Consider the following 16,103-nt stretch of genomic DNA (forward strand, 5'->3'; position numbering starts at 1 on the left):
TGTCCAGCCTCGTGTCCTGACAGTGCCATGTTTGTTGGCACCTGGGAGATGGCTCTCTTCCTAAACTGTGGCCTGAGGACACTGCTGCACCCTTTGGGGATGGGCAACTCCTCTGTCCTGAGCAAAGCACCAACAAACCCCAGTGTGCTGATGTCCAAGGAGATCCCCTGAGCCTGCTCCTGCCACCCCCTGTGCCAGCTGCTCTGCTTGCCCTGTGCACAGGCAGAACCAGGGGTTGGACCAAGCTCTGGGCACCCTCTGTGCCCACCCCAAGCACAGTGTTCCCTGTGGGAAGCACTTCCACCCAGCTGCTCCTTGCAGCCCCTTGCTCTGGGACAGGCACAGGGAAGTCAGGAGCAGAGTCCACCTCTGGACTGCTCTAGACACTCACATTCACCTTCACCACAGCAAACTGCAAAGGTAACTTTGAGAAGCAACAGGACTCAGAAATGCAACCACACCGAAAGCCACCGTGTCCACAACGAGCCCAACCTGCCCTGCAGGGTGTACTTAAAGCAATCCTGTCTCTGTCACCAGCAGCACTGAGGGCAATGGCAGGTTCTCAGCAAATCCAGCAACCTCTGACTCCTTGAAGGCTCCCAGCAGGATGAGCCCACTGCCAGCAGGATCAGCACCTTCCGCCCCACTCCGGGACGAAGCCACTCGGGACAGCTCATCACCTCAGGCAAGGTGTCTGTGCCGCCCCAAATCCCACTGCTGAGTCCCCCAGCCACAAAACTGGGGATTACAGGGATCTCTCCCATCACTCCTCACATCTAAAAGTACATCAAGATCCATTTACTTACCGGGACTGGCTGGCACTTGGGGTTTGTCAGTCCTCCCGTCACCGCTCCGGGAGCAGGCGCACAACCCCTCGACAGTCTCAGCCTCACCCTGCAAGAACCAGGACACAGAGGGATGGTAAGAGGATAATCCAGTACTTTCTAACCCTCAGCAGAGCAGGGAGTGTGGTGTTGGAAAGCAAAGCTGCTGGATGTCTGCAAAGATCAGAGCCGGGACTTTCCGAGCTAAGACTCTGAGCTGCTTAGCAGGGAGCTGGAAGGGGAGCAGACAGAGGTGGTTGTGTTTGCAGGGCTGAGCACTGGGAGAGCTGCTGGGGGTGGTTCAGGGCAGCTTGGGCACCAGAAATCCCACAAAAACTGCTACCTCAGGTTAATGCTGGCAGAGAACACGGAAATGGGCCGATGGAGGCAGGAATTTTTGGTCACGATGGCTGGGATTTACTGGGGGAAATGAGAGTTTCTTCAAACTGAAATATCCCACAGTAAAACCTTTTCGTGGTGTTATTTATTGTTTGGTTTTCTGTATGGAAAATGTGGTTTGAAACTGAAGGATTTGCTTTGGGTTAGACAAACTTGAATTGAAATGTTCTGTCGATGGAATTGGGATTGTTCAGCCTGGAGAGGAGAAGGCTCTGGAGTGACCTTATTGTGGCCTTCTCGTGGCCTATTGAGGCTCCAAGAGAGCTGGAGAGGGACTTTGGACAAGGGATGGAGTGAAAGGACAAGGGGGAATGGCTACAAGCTGAAGGAGGGCAGGGTTAGATGGGATATTGGGGAGAAACTCTTCCCTGTGAGGGTGGGGAGGCCCTGGCACAGGTTGCCCAGAGAAGCTGTGGCTGCCCCTGGATCCCTGGAAGTGTCCAAGGCCAGGTTGGATGGGGCTTGGAGTAACCTGGGCTGGTGGAAGGTGTCCCTGCCCATGGCAGGGGGTGGCAATTGATGATCTTTAAGGTCCCTTCCAACCCAAACCATTCTGAGATTATGATTCTGGTCTATGATACTTGGATACATGGGCTGCCTGATCCCATGGGAGGGCAGGAAGGGCAGTCAGGGCTCCTGCAGACACCACAAACGTGATGCTGAACAGTTATAGCTCCTCCCAGCCTGGCAGCAGAGACTCTCCAGACTGAGAGGCTCAATTCAGCCCCAGTTGTGCCACAGCACTGCAAAAGGTCAAACTGGAATGAAGCTTTTAATTAAAACTCAGGAAGTGCTAAAGAGACAGAGAAATGCAGCCCCGGGCTCCAACCAACCCCGAGGTCACACAGATCTAGTGAGCCCATCAGAGATGCCACAGTGGCTTCCACACTCCAGGGATAATCCCTCCTGCACAGGGGCCATGGAAAAGCCACCACAGGGACAGAGGTTAAAAGCAGGGGATGCTGCCACGGGGCCACGTTTCCTGTCATCCAAGAACCCAACAAAGCACTGGAGATGAACAACTTCCCAGTGCTGTTTCCTCAGTTCCCCTCCATTCCAATGGATCCATCACTCGTGTTTATTGAGCCTCTCCAGAGGTCTGGCAGCATTTCTCAGAAGTTCAATTCAATGTGCAAAGTGCTGGAATCAAGGACTGCAGCAATGCTCTGGGAATGGGCCTTCAAGAAGGAGAGATACAGGAGAGGGGAGAGAGTAGGAGAAACTGGAGGCCAAACCATGTCTGAGCAGAGCCCTGGACATCAAAACTCTCATAGATACACTAGGAAAGGGGAAAAGCAAATGGCTCGTGGCCTGATCTGGTGATACCTGCTGGAAATCTGAAGTTCTGATTTCCCATCTCCTCCCAAACTCACCCTGACACCTGGACAGAGGCCAAAGTGCTCCTCTGGCTCCTAAAGCCTTCTACTGCTGCAAAGAACAACCCACAGCTGGAGGGGCAGAGGGATATCAAAGAGCATCAGAAGCTCTGTTCTGCTCTTGGCTCCACCTCTTTGAGACCAAGAGCCAAATTGCTGCCTGTCTTTGTGTCCCTGAGGATGTTCAGTTAGACCCAGATGAGGTCACAAAGCTGGCTGATAACCTCAAATGGAAGCAGTAAAGGGGTGGCACAGAAAAACTTCACCATTAGCAAGATCAAGGGAGCTGAAAAAAAGCATGTCCACCTCTGCTGCTCCATAATCCCTCTTCCCAAAGGTACAGGTACTTGAAAGACCAAATTATCACAGAATCCCAGAATGGTTTGGGTTGGAAGGGACCTTCGAGATTATCCAGTTCCACCCCCTGCCATGGGCAGGGACACCTTCCACTAGCCCAGGTTGCTCCAAGCCCCGTCCAACCTGGCCTTGGACACTTCCAGGGATGGGGCAGCCACAGCTTCTCTGGGCAACCTGTGCCAGGGCCTCCCCACCCTCACAGGGAAGGATTCCTTCCCAATATCCCATCCAAATCCACCCTCCCCAGCTTAAAGCCATAACCTGCTCTTACACCAAGGTCCTCTTTTCTGTGTGAGTCCTGTGGAATTCAGGCAGCAGGAAAAGCAGAGTCCAGCCTTTGCAGGGCTGAGTCAATGAGCTGAGTGCCCCATGCCCTGATTTTTCTAGAACCACTTCAACCCACGTTGCAAAAGTGAAGGAGAATGGGTGCAGGTCCTCTGCCAAAATACAACATATTTGGAACCAAGTAACTGCACTAAAATGTGCTGGGTTTTTTTTCACTCTGGGCTCCCCAAGCCTTTCCCTTCTCTCCCCAAATGATAATGGGCATAAAAATTAAATAGAAGCTCTCCAAGAAAAAGCAAAAGGCACTGAAGGGTCATAAATCATGGTCTGGATGGCATTCAGAGGGAGCTGGGGGAGGGAATGAAGAGTGAAGCAGTGCAGATACTGCCTAAGATATAGCAGAGACCCTTAAACACCCAAGACTCGTCCTCAGGGCAGGATCCACACAAGGGGTAAGTTTTGGTGAAGCAGCAAAGGGAATGTGCCCAGCACAGCAGAGGGGTTGGTACATGGTGCCCACAGTCCCACGGGGCTCAGAGCACAGGGAGTGTCCCCCCAGCACCACCCCTGCACCCCCATCTCATGTGGGGATGAAGACCCTGATGAAAACACCCTCTAATTTCCCTAAAGCCACAGTTCTGTACTGGTTGGTAACTGCTGAGGGCAGAAGAGCTGCAAACAGATGGTCTTTTTGAGGGGTTTCCAAGAAGTGCCCTTCTTGCTCATCCAAAGGGCCTGCAGGGATGGCCCCATGGGACCAGGGCTGCCTCCCTCTCCCCTCAGGGCTGTCTCACTGCCACCAGCAGTGGGATCAACTGGGGACTTCAGGAAAAGTAAAGAGGGACCAGCCCAGTGCTGGAGTGGGGATAGAGACACCTCTGAGCAGCTGCTCTTCTGGATGGGATGTTCCCTCACCTGATGACCTGGGATCCTGGCATCAGCATTCCACTCACCTGGAACACTCCCCAGGTAACACAAGCCCAGTATTTTGGAAACACTACATATCAACACCGATTTGCTGCTAATAAACAAGATCACCTGTAAGTGTGCAGGCACCTTCTACTTCATTAAACCTAAAGATTTTGCTCTCCAGGGGTTTGCTCCTCAACAGGAGCAGGAAATGAAAAGACAGAGAGTGTAATTTAATTGGGGCTGAAGCTCCATCTCTGCACTGCCTGTCATAATTACGTGTCATTTAAAACAAGTGTGGAGCAGGTGTGGAATGGCACCAGCTCCGGATGTGCATGAAAAAGGGTGACACCAGCAGCATGTCCCAGATTGAATCAGATGGTGCAACTTAGAAACTCCTGTTCCCTTCAGGTTCTTCCTTCCTTCGTTTTCTCAAACTTCTCTGAGAAATTCAGTTTGGAAATGGGTGAGAAGAAGTGGCATCTCTGCAGAGCCAAGGGGGCTGAACAGAAGAGAAGGTTGTTTCAGCATCAGGTGCTGAGGCACAGAAATGGTCCCTGAGAAATGTGGGCAGGGCTGGGGTTGGCAACAAGGATGGGCCAGTGGAGGTCCATCAGCACAGCCACATGTGTTCAGGTGGCAGAGGTGGCAGTGCTGAACCTGCTGCTCCTTCTTCTTCCTCTCTGGGTATCCCTTTGCCTCCCTGTTCTGTCCTGGATAAGACATCCATGGGTGGGGTGCTTGCAGGTGAGTGCACCACTGTGGAAGTGAATCACAGAGTTACAGAATATCCTTGGCTGGAAGGGACCCACAAGGACCATCCATCCAGCTCCTGGCCCTGCACAGACACCCCAACAATCCCACCCTGTCCCTCAGAGCGTTGTCCAAACCCTCCTGGAGCTCTGGCAGGCTTGGGGCTGTGCCCACTGCCCTGGGGAGCCTGGTCAGTGCCAACCACCCTTTGGGGGAAGAACCTTTCCCTGAGATCCACCCTGAGCCTGCCCTGGCACAGCTCCAGCCGTTCCTTCAGGTCCTGTCCTGGTCAAGTGACCTCAAGGTGCTGATGTTTGCCTTGGGAGCTGACTTGGGTGGGAGAGGGTTTCTGCTTTCCCTCAGGTCTCCCAGCCCCTCTCTCCAAGCTCCAGCACCAGGAGGAACAATGTGATAAATCACTTCCACCATGTTCATGTTGAGGGTTTCAGAGAGCAGAGGCAAGGAAGAGCAAGGAGAGCCTATGGATTGGTTGTGCTGCTTGTTACAAGGGAAAGAAGACCTGGACTTCACCTTCTGAGCTGCTGGGGAGAGTTCATGGAATTTAAGGCAGCTCAGTTGGCTCAAGCCTTCCCAAAACAGCTTCCACCACTGAGGCTTTGCCATCTGAAGAAGCTCAAACTCAGAATCCTCACGTGTCCCTCCCTGCTGAGAACTCCTCCAGCTCTCCATCCAGGCTGGGAGCTTGGACCTGCTCATGCAGACCCCCTTCTGCACAAAACCAGTGGGTGAATGGGACCTCTGGGAGAGACCAGCAGGAAACCTGGAGAAACCAAACCATTTGACTTCGATCCCAAAGCAGAGTAGCTCAGCTGGGAGTGGGAACACCTGCTCTGGCTGCTTGGCTGGGCTGAGTGACTGCAGGTTCCTCCTGGAAAACAGATGCCTGCAGTGTGAACCAGAGCAGAGATCTCTGCCCTTCCTGCTTTTCCAGATGTTATCAGTAACGCCCTGGATTTATTTAAATCTGTTTTTCTAACAGGTACCTTTTCTATACCTCCTACCATGGGAGATAAAAGAGGAGGAACCTCGTTTAACTGATGCACTTTAATTAGTTGCCTGTTGCTGTCAAAGCCCTGCTCTCATATTCTGATGCAAATTCACAGCCTTTCATTCTAAGCAATACCTCAGTTTGGCTTCAGTCTTCCAGTGATCCTTAAATGTCATGTTTTCTCCCCAGTGAATTAATATTCAGAGAATCACAGAATGGTTTGGGTCAGAAGGGACCTTAAGGATCATCTCATTCCAACCCCTTGCCATAAGCAGGATATTCAGACCCTCTAATTGTCACTGATCTGCTCATCCTGCCTTGGGCTGGGTTTCTTTAGCCACTGAGCACATCAGACACTTTTCCTGACCAAACCTCTTGGCCAGGATGGTGCTCAGGGAGCGCTCTGGGAACCAGCTCTGCTCCCACCTCTCTCCCACACCATCCCACTCCAAAACCCACACAGCTCTGGGAACAAAACATGCCTTGCCCAAGGCAAACAGGCCCCAGCATCTTCTGTCATGGAGACATGAAACCCTAAACCAGGTCCCAGCCCAGGATGGCAGCAGGGACAGGTCACTCTTCCTGTTCCTCTTCAAGGGGCACAGACACAGCTCCCCATCGTTCCTAATTTTATATCCTGACGTCTCCATCTCCTGCCTGTCAATCCTCCTGCTGTCACAAGGTCACCAGGCCAGTTGGAAAGCAATTTTTCACACCCTTGCTAATCCAGAGGCACCTGGCTGCCTGCTCCCACCGGGAAATGCTGACAACGAAACTAATTAGTGGGCAGCAGGACCTGGGGGGGAGAGGTGCTCCAGACAGACAGCACTGGCCTTTAGGGTACCAGCCAAAAATTCCAGGGATTCAGGAGCGGTTCCAGGCGCTTCCCTGCACTCCCTTCATGACCTTGGGCTTCAGCTCTGTGCTCACCTCCTCTCCCTGAGGCTGATAACACTTCCCAAGGGTGGCCACGCAGATAAATTAATTCACGTTCAGAAAATAACCCATTATGATGGGCCCATTTGGAATAAAAATGGATGTGTTTTCCCTGCATCACTACTGGCTTCAGGGGAATGAAGCCAAGAATGGCTGTAATCTGGTCTGTACAGAGCCAGGCTCTTCACCAGACTTGTGCATTAGCTGGAGATTCTCACAATGTCTAGGCTGAGCAACTTGAGTGACACAGGGAGCCCAGAGAAGCTGTGGCTGCCCCATCCCTGGAAGTGTCCAAGGCCAGGTTGGATGGGGCTTGGAGCAACCTAGGCTAGTGGGAGGTGTCCCTGCCCATGGCAGGGGATGGAATGAGATGGTGTTTAAGGTCCCTTCCAGCCCAACCCATCCTGTGGTTCTGTGACATGCCCAGGGCCAGGGGATGCTCCACAGCAGGAGGCAGGTCAGGAAGGGGTTAACTCCTCCTCAGCTGGTTCTGTTACCTGGATGGGTGAAATCCAGAGAGCAGTCCACCCACCATTGTTCATTTTGAGGAATTTAGGAATTGCAGAGTGTGTCCCCATCCCAAACACGAGCACAGGCAGCCCCTGGGGCCCAGCTGCTTTCCCCCATCACTCCCCCAGCACTGACACTGCCTCCACACATCCCAGCTCCTGGGAAGCTGGAATAACCCCAGCTTGGAAAGAGAATGAAAAACATCCCAACATCCCTGCCCAGCAATGTTTTCTCCCTTCTATAAAACACAAAGGGAGGCTCAGGAGCCAGGGCAGTGTCTGCTGAAGCCCAGCACACTGGGACACCTCGGTGGAAGGAAAGAGAAGCCCTGAGCTGCCTGTCAGAACTTCAGCAGTGGAGATAATTGGTTTGTACACATTTCTCCCCACCCAATTATCAGCTCAGTTTAGTGTTTGATTTTACAGGACTATGGTCCAGCAGACTTGCTGCTGTTCCTGCTTCCTCTCCCTCATTCCTGTGGATATCACCCAGTCCCTAAATCATTTTTAATGGCCCCTCGCCCCACACGACCTCCCAGCTAATTCCAGCCCCATCAGCACAAGGAGGCTGCAGATAGGAAGGAGCTGACATTTCTCTTCTGAGTAATTTGCAGTGGATTTCTTGCCCGCTTGATGTAGTCATTTTGTTCTCTGCGCTGATGTGACATTAATTATTGTTAAATATTCTTATCTGTTACACACAGTTCTGTTTAGATAAAGGTCAGTGCGTGAACCCCTGACAGTGCTCATTGCTGCCATGCTCCAAAGCCAATTTGTCATCCTCTCCCTTCAATACCTTCATCTTCGTTTCAGTCCATTTTCCCATTAATTCAGGCACAGCAGAGGGCCATTAAAAAATGCAAAATCTCTCAGCTGTTCATCTCGGCACTGGCACAGGGAATTAGGAGCTTGGGGAGCACCAGTTGCACAGGGAGGACAGGTAATAATGCCCAGGAAAATCCAGCAGCAGCCTCTTGTAAGGAGCTGTGTGGCTGCCCCCCAAAATATGCACCTATTTCTGCTTTAATGAAAGTCAGCTAAGCCTTGTCCAGCCCACAGTGCCTTCTCCCAGCCTGGTGTGCAGTGGGATAACAGCATAATCCAGAGGCCCTGGCACAGGTTGCCCAGAGAAGCTGTGGCTGCTCCATCCCTGGAAGTGTCCAAGGCCAGGTTGGACGGGGCTTGGAGCAACCTGGGCTGGTGGAAGGTGTCCCTGCCCATGGCAGGGGTGGAATGAGAGGAGTTTTAAGGTCTCTTCCAACCCAAATCATGGTGGGATTTATGATTCTATGCTAAGCCCACACCACCCTCTCTTGGCAGAGGACAAGAAGGGCAAGCTCAAGCTGTCCTTACCAAACTTCCCAGCAGGGCAGCACAGGGCAGCCTGATCCACGTTCCCAAAGGCCTGGAGAGCAGCTGGATGCACAGGAGCCTGCTCACAGAGAATAAAACCAGCACCTGCACCTGCTCTGTCTTGCTTTTCCTCTCTCTGACTGCACAATTCCCACCCAGCCACCCTGGCACGTGCCTCCCACGTGAGCTGGGGATGGGGATACAGGGGTGCCTGCCTGGGACTGGCTCCAGCACCCCCAGTCCCTGCCTGCCCTGGGAGCCCTCGAGGAGCCAAAATAGCATCTCCACAGCATATCAGTAGCAGGGGTGTTGAGGTTTGCCAGCAGGCTGTGACCTTGGGTGGCCCTCCCCAGGGACAAGGAGGTCATACAATCTTCCAGGGACACACGTCAGCGTGGCGACAACGGGCCTTGGGACAGTCAGCCTGTCACAGGAGGGGCACAAACAACAGATCTCAGGACATCCAGCCTGTCACAGGAGGGCACGGAGCTGCCACAATCCTGGAACAATCCCCAGCTCATCTTACACTGGACAGGGACGGGGAGCAGGGCTGGCAGCCCCCAGGGCCTGAGCAAACCTGCTCTGCTGAAGCTTGTAGGCTTTTGTGCCCCCATCCAGCAAAGTGCTTCACTCCAAGCACACAAACAGCCCTAATGCCATCCAGGGAGCCCTTCAGACACTTCAGTCCACACCTAAGGGAGCACCTGAGTGAGGCTTTCAGAGCAGACAGAAGGAGTAAGGGGATGAAGAGGAGTTGAACCCGCAGGCTAAATGAGACAGAATCTCAGAATCCCACAATCAGCCAGGTTGGAAAAGACCTCTGAGATCATCGAGTCCAACCTTTGACCCAGCACCACCTGGCCTACTAAACCATGGCACTAAGAGCCACATCCAGACTCAAACACCTCCAGGGACGGTGGATCCACCCCCTCCCTGGGCAGCCCATTCCAATGGCTGAGCACTCTGTAAAGAATTTCTTCCTAATATCCAACCTAAACCTCTCCTGGCACAGCTTAAGACTGTGCCCTACTACTGGGAGACTGACCCCCCCCTGGCTCCCCCCTCCTGTCAGGGAGTTGCAGAGTCAGGAGGTCTCCCCTGAGCCTCCTCCTCTCCAGGCTGAGCCCCCCCAGCTCCCTCAGCCTCTCCTCTCAGCACTTGTGCTCCAGTCCCTTCCCCAGCTGCCCTAGACAGTGACAAGGACCAGGGTGGGGATGTTCAGGTATGGCAGGAGGCTCCCAAAGCAGGACTAGGTTAATACAAGGGCTCAGCTGGCTGGAAAGGTGGATTCTGCCACACGAGTAGAGAAGGATGCAAAGGTGGATTCAGCGTGACTGAAGTAGTGCACCATGAATCATGTGCTCTCTCCAGCACTTGGCAAATGGAAGAACATTTGATCCTGTATTCAAAGTGACATTTAATTTTGCATTGTGCTAAATCATTCTGTAATTCTGAATAAAAGAGAATAAACTCCCAAACTCATCCCCCTCTCAGTGAAACACAAAGAAATAGTGCATTGTGCTGAATGGGATCTGTAGGGGTTTTTTTCCCTTCACTTACACTCACAGAATCATTAAGGTTGGAAAGGACCTCTAAGATAACTGAGTCCAACCATTAACCCAGTACTGTCAAGGCCACCCCTAAACCATGTCCCTAAGCACCACATCCACATGTTTTTTAAGCACTTTCAGGGGTGGTGACTCCACTACTGCCCTGGGTTGCCTGTTCCAGTGTTTGACCACCCTTTCTGGGAAGAAATCTTTCCTAATATCCAATCTAAACCTCCCCAGCACAAGTTGAAGCCATTTCCTCTTGTCCTGTTGCTTGGAGAAGGGACCAATCCCCACCTGGCTCCCCTGTCCTGTGAGGGAGTTGTAGAGAGTGAGAATGTCCCCCCCGAGCCTCCTTTTCTCCACACCAAACAACCACTTTATTCATCCCAACCATAAATAAGCTCCAGGACAAATGGATATTCACATCCCAGGCCCTCAGCTCAGCCCCCCTGCTGCCCTCCCCTTGCTAAACTGGGAGCGGGGAAGCGCGAGAGCTGGCTTCACACGTCTGCAGAGGTATGAGAAACACAGCCCCTCTCCAGGCTTGGGGACAGGGTGTCCTGCAGCTAAAAATACAGAGACAAGCCAAAAAGTCAAGGCTAGCAAGAGGCATTGGTGGGGTGCCCGAAAACAGAGCCTGTTTATTTCTGTGGCCAGTGCCCACCCAGCAGGAGAGGCTGCACACACGGTGCCTGCGTGACGGACACGCTCCTGCAGCTGCAGGAGTCCAATTCCTCACACACACACAGGGCTTCCCTCTGCCCTTCCCCCAGAGCAGCCTCACACCTTTCCTTCCTCTATTTTTAGCTGCTGCACAAAGCAGGGTAAGGTGCAGGAGCAGAGGGAAAAGGAAATCACCACCCTGGTAAAGCCTCTCCCCTTCCACTGTGACAGGGAGCTCAGGATCCAAGCACCAGCAGGGTCTGTGCTCAAACCTGCCCAGGGTTTTGGGATCCAAGATGGAAATATCTCCCAGAAGCTCTACCAGCAGCCTGAGCTGGGTGGGAGATGCCCAGTGCCTGGTGCAGAATTGGGCTGGTCTGTGCTCCCCCCAGGGCTCCCACTGCCCTGCCCCAGCCCTGGTGCCTGCCACAGGGGGTTTGGGCTCTTCCTTCACGGTGTCACTGCTCAGGGCACCAACCTGGTGTAAACATTCAACATTGCAAGCAGCTCTGTATTCTGGGGGCTGATCTGGGTTTGGGAAGGGGGGTCTGGCATTGCTCAGTGGATGGTGAGGAACTGCACTGAGCATCACTTCTTTTTTCCATTTTTTTATTATCATTATTATTATTATTTGCCATTATTACTGTGTTTTACTTTATTTTCAATTATTAAACACCTTCCACTTGACCAGGCTACTCAGGGACCCATCCAACCTGGCCTTGGACACTTCCAGGGATGGGGCAGCCACAGCTTCTCGGGGCAACCTGTTCCATGATTGGAGCTGTCAGAGCTCAGCTCTGCTCAGCCAGTGGAAACAGGAACAGTGACACCAAAGTGCAGCCACTCCAACACCACGGGAGCACCACGAGGAGCCTTTGGCACCAGGCACGTGCCAGGCTGAGCTTCCCACCCAGGGCTCCTCAATTCCACTTGCCTTCCTTCATTAACCACAATGGACTAACACCTGAGACCAGCACTGAGAGAGATCAATTATCTGTTTATTTAACCTATAGCCCGGCTATTATTCCCTCTGTCTCATGTTTGATTCTGTCCTGACATCTGACAGGAATTCAGGCAGGACAAACTTCCAAGGTAAGGAAAGGATAATGTCAGAGTCTCTCCTGCAAGTGGAGATTTCAGCATCAAACTGCTGCAAAAATATGAACAGAAAACTCCAGACCTTTAAGAGCAGCTGTTCCCTCTGCAACCTGCACTCAACATGGATTAAGGTCCATGTCCTGCTGTAAGAAACATCTCCTTGTGACAGGAATGCTGGTGGAGCTCTTGGATAAGCTTTGAGCGACCTGCTCTAGTGGAAGGCGTCCCTGTCCATGGCAGGGGTTTGGACTAGGTCACCTGGAAGGTCCCTTCCAACCCAAACCATTCTGGGATTGCAGGGCTGAAAGGAAGGATCATTTGAGCAGGACATGAGTCAGCAGAGCCTGGTGAGCACCTGGCTCAGCCAGCAGGGCTGGAGGCAGCTGCCTGCTCACTGCAGGGGTTATGTGCTTTCATCTCACTCACTACAGATGGCAGAGGCACCTCGTGGGAACAGAGGATCCGAAAGGTTTTCCCCATCAGAGAGATGCTCTTGGCTCCAGGGCCGAAATCCAGGGAAGAAAAGATCTCCAACGTGGGATAATTAATTTTCTGTGCTACTCTGTTCTCCAAGAGCACATCAGATCAGGGAGAGCTGGTATGAAAGAGAAGGAAAGGAGCCTCTGCTGCTCTACCACCAGTCTAAGCTTTGACACAAAGCCCACTAAATCCCAGTTCAGCAGCCACCTGGATGCTTTTGGTCGTGGTGCACAGAGCATGGTCCCTCCAAGCTCTGGCTGGTTGGGAGGGTCCTTTCTCACCCCCATCATCTTGAGAACCTCCTTCCAAAGGAGCCAGTGTTCCCAGTGCAGCCACATGAGACTCCCCAGGAGCTGCCAGGGATGTCCACCCTGCCCAGCATTCCCCCAGCTCCAGAGAGGGGATATTAATCCTGCCCTGAGCTGGTGGTTTGTTGTACACAAGCAATTCCCTGCCTGTAATGAAATGGGTGTATCATGCCGATTAGGCACAGTCGTTCCATCCAGCCTTTAATTAGAGCTGTGTAATTAGAAATTCACTGAGTTATTTCACACAGTGGCAAACAAATACTGCTTGGATGGGGGTTTATGAGACGGTGACTGATTTCTCTGTAGCTCCCAGAGCTGACTGATAACCTGAAACAAATGGCATCTTCGGTTCTGGGGCCTTCACAAGGTGTGCAGAATGCTGAACATCAGGCCCATTTTGCATGGCTAAAAAGCAGAACTCAGGCGAGAAATGTGGAAAATATGACCAGTTCCAGGCAGTGTTTTTATCTCCTGCCAACCAGCGCAGTCAGGAGGCTGATGCTGCAGCCCCTGGTGCTGCCCTGGAGGCACCAGCCCCAAGCACCCAGCTGGGCTCAGGACCAGCAGATGGAATGGCCCCAAGTCACCACCACAGCTGGGACACGGGAATGGGACATTCATATTCCAAATGCAGAATATGCCAACTTAAGGGCAACTGTTTTCATAGGTACCCATAGCAAATGAATACTTCATAGTCAGAAGATGTGATATTGACCATTTTGAGGTGGATTCTTGGCATTTTCTGGAGAACCAAGTGCCACCTGCTACCCAGCCAGGCCAGGAGGGTCATCATGGGAGCTGAGCTTTTTTGCCTCTGCTTTGGCATTGTTTGGGATGAGTGGTTTACTAATTTGTAACACCAAATGCTGCTATTCCCTGTGGAAGCAGGGACACTCTTGTAAGTGCATAAGGCCTGATGATACCATTATTTTGACTGAATTAAAACTGTGTTGGCTTGAGTGACTTGGTGTCAGACAGCCCCACTGCAGCATATATGAGGCACCTCATCCTAAGCAGCTGCCTGGATAATGAGCAACTGTGGTTTCAGCTCCTGACACCAAACATTTCTGAACTAAACCAGCTCTGTGGAGATGATCTGGTGGAGCAGTGAGCTGAAGTCATTTAATGTCTCCATTTGGAGAAATCCTAAGGGATCAGAAGGCTTTTACAAAAGGCCAGAAGGGCAGAGGCAGGTGCAGACCCACAGGACTCAGACTGGTGGGTCCCAGCTGGGAATCACCAACAGGAAGGATCAAGGAACCTGGTTGCCCGTTTTTGGCTATTTTATCCTAGAAATGAAATCTGAGAGGTGACAGAGGCTGCTTTCCACAGGGAAAGCATCAGGTCAGATGGAAAATCATCTGAACTGAAGGAGAGACTCACACAGAGAAATCACGGAATGGTTTGGGTTGGAAGGAACTTTAAAGATCCTCTCATTCCAGGCTCACTGCCAAAGGCAGGGATGTCACCCACGAGACCAGGTTGCTCCAAGCCCTGTCCAACCTGGCCTGCCCAGCTTGCCACCAGATGCTTTCACTCCAGCCAGGTGAGGCCACTGAAATCCAAAGTTGTTTGAATTCACCCCAAGGAAGAAAAGCATTCTGTGGCACAGTGAGGGCAGAACTTGGACTCACCCCATGGCACTGCAGCTCCAAAAGGCTCCCTGAGCTCCTCCTCCTGGGAGAGCTGCTGGCACAGCACTGGCACCAGGCACCTGTAATGGGCTGAGTGCTCTCTGCACCCAGGGGAAAACACACAAAGCATCCAGGAAAGCAACGAGAAAATGCTCTCCTGAGAGACTTGAGCCTAAGCTTTTTTCCATTAGACCATTTTAACAGATGGGGAAATGAAGCAGAGACAAGAAATAGCCCCCAGACGTGGAGTTGTCTGCTGGTAAGTGGACAGCCAGCCTTACTATCACTTTTACACAATGCCTGACTACTCTGAGCAGTGTTTGCACCTTAAGTAACTACTCCCACAGTGTAGCACAGCCCTCATGGCAAGGCTCAGCTTAAGGCCAAGGTGGCCACCCAAGGGGATGATCCACATCTTCCCTGGGCTGGGAGAAGGGCCCAGAGCTTCTGAGAAGGCAAAACCTACCCCGGCTCAGCCCCAGCTGTGACAAGTTATGGCAGGATTTGAAAAAAAAGCTGGAAGAGACAGAAAACAGCAGCTCTAAAAGTGGAGGTGACAACAACTCCAAAAATCATGGCTTCTCCTGAAGAGTTTTTTCCATGAAACTGCTTCTCCAGCAGCAGCACTGGCAGGTGGGAAAAGGGGGAACCAGTTCCACCACCAACTCACTCACAAGGATAAGAGCATTTGATTAAAGGAGGTCCTTAACAAACATGTGAAGGACCCTAAGAGATGTTTGCAGTCATATCTGGAGCTAACTCAAACAAGATGTTTAACTGCACACCCAGGTGAGAGTGACACTGTGTGGTTTGTTTTCTTCACCTCCCCAGCTTCCCCTCAGGTACACACTCCCTGCTGCTCGAATTTCTCCCAGACCTGCAGGTGGAATAAAACTCCTGCCCACCTGCAGGTTGTTGGTGTGGAAGTGCTCCTGGTGCTCATTCCAATCACAGCCCTGAGGGACTCTCAGGAACCCTCCAGCTCCTCAGGCCAATCCCAGACGAGGGGCACAGCAGGAATTTCAAACACTGCCTCGAGTGGAACAACTCTGAGAGCTCTTCATCAAAACCACTTGATGAACAAGCCTGGGAGAAAACTCATGTCTGGAGCAGCAGCTGGTGCAGCAGAGGAACCTGAATCCATCAGGATCTACAGCAAATCTCCCAAAGGGTAATGAGAAATTCTGGTTTCTGAGGATGGTGGTCCTCTAACACTCCAAGAACGGGGGTAGAGTCGATGGACTTGGGACAGAAGTTCATTTTCACCTCATTTAAAAGCAGAACTCCTTCACTTTTAGTCCAAAACTCCTCATCAAAATGTGAGGTGACTGGTTTTGAACGGAGGAAAATGAAAATTAATTTGAAAGCCAACCAAATTACTGCTGAGAACCAGCCCCAGCAGAAATCTGAGAGGGACCTTGAACTTGAATCTGCCACACCCTGGAATGAGTATGGACTGTCCATACTCAAACTTCCAAACCTCTACATTTTTAGGGTGTTCAGCTTCTCTTCTGTTCTCCTCTGGTATAAAGTATGGGTTCCAGGACTTCACCACGATGTCCTGATAATAGAGCAAACATTAAAAAAAAAATCCCTGATCACACCCAAAATTTATACCAAAGAAATGGAATTTTCAAAGCAGACTTTTAAGTGGAAC

At 51.9% G+C, this 16,103-nt stretch overlaps 1 protein-coding gene across 2 annotated transcripts in view; it reads right to left on the minus strand.

Annotated features, from left to right (window-relative positions):
* Positions 1-16,103, minus strand: part of RALY (RALY heterogeneous nuclear ribonucleoprotein) — a 118,529-nt gene that overhangs the window by 72,831 nt on the left and 29,595 nt on the right. For both annotated transcript variants that reach the window (XM_051802813.1, XM_051802811.1), the window contains one exon: positions 807-894. The gene's annotated coding sequence lies outside the window, so the exon portion shown is untranslated. Of the gene's footprint in view, positions 1-806; positions 895-16,103 lie in introns of those variants that run through there.

The sequence above is a fragment of the Manacus candei genome, unplaced genomic scaffold (assembly GCF_025592945.1).
Source record: "Manacus candei isolate 608988 ecotype Guabito, Panama unplaced genomic scaffold, ASM2559294v1 h1tg000057l, whole genome shotgun sequence".
NCBI lineage: Eukaryota > Metazoa > Chordata > Aves > Passeriformes > Pipridae > Manacus > Manacus candei.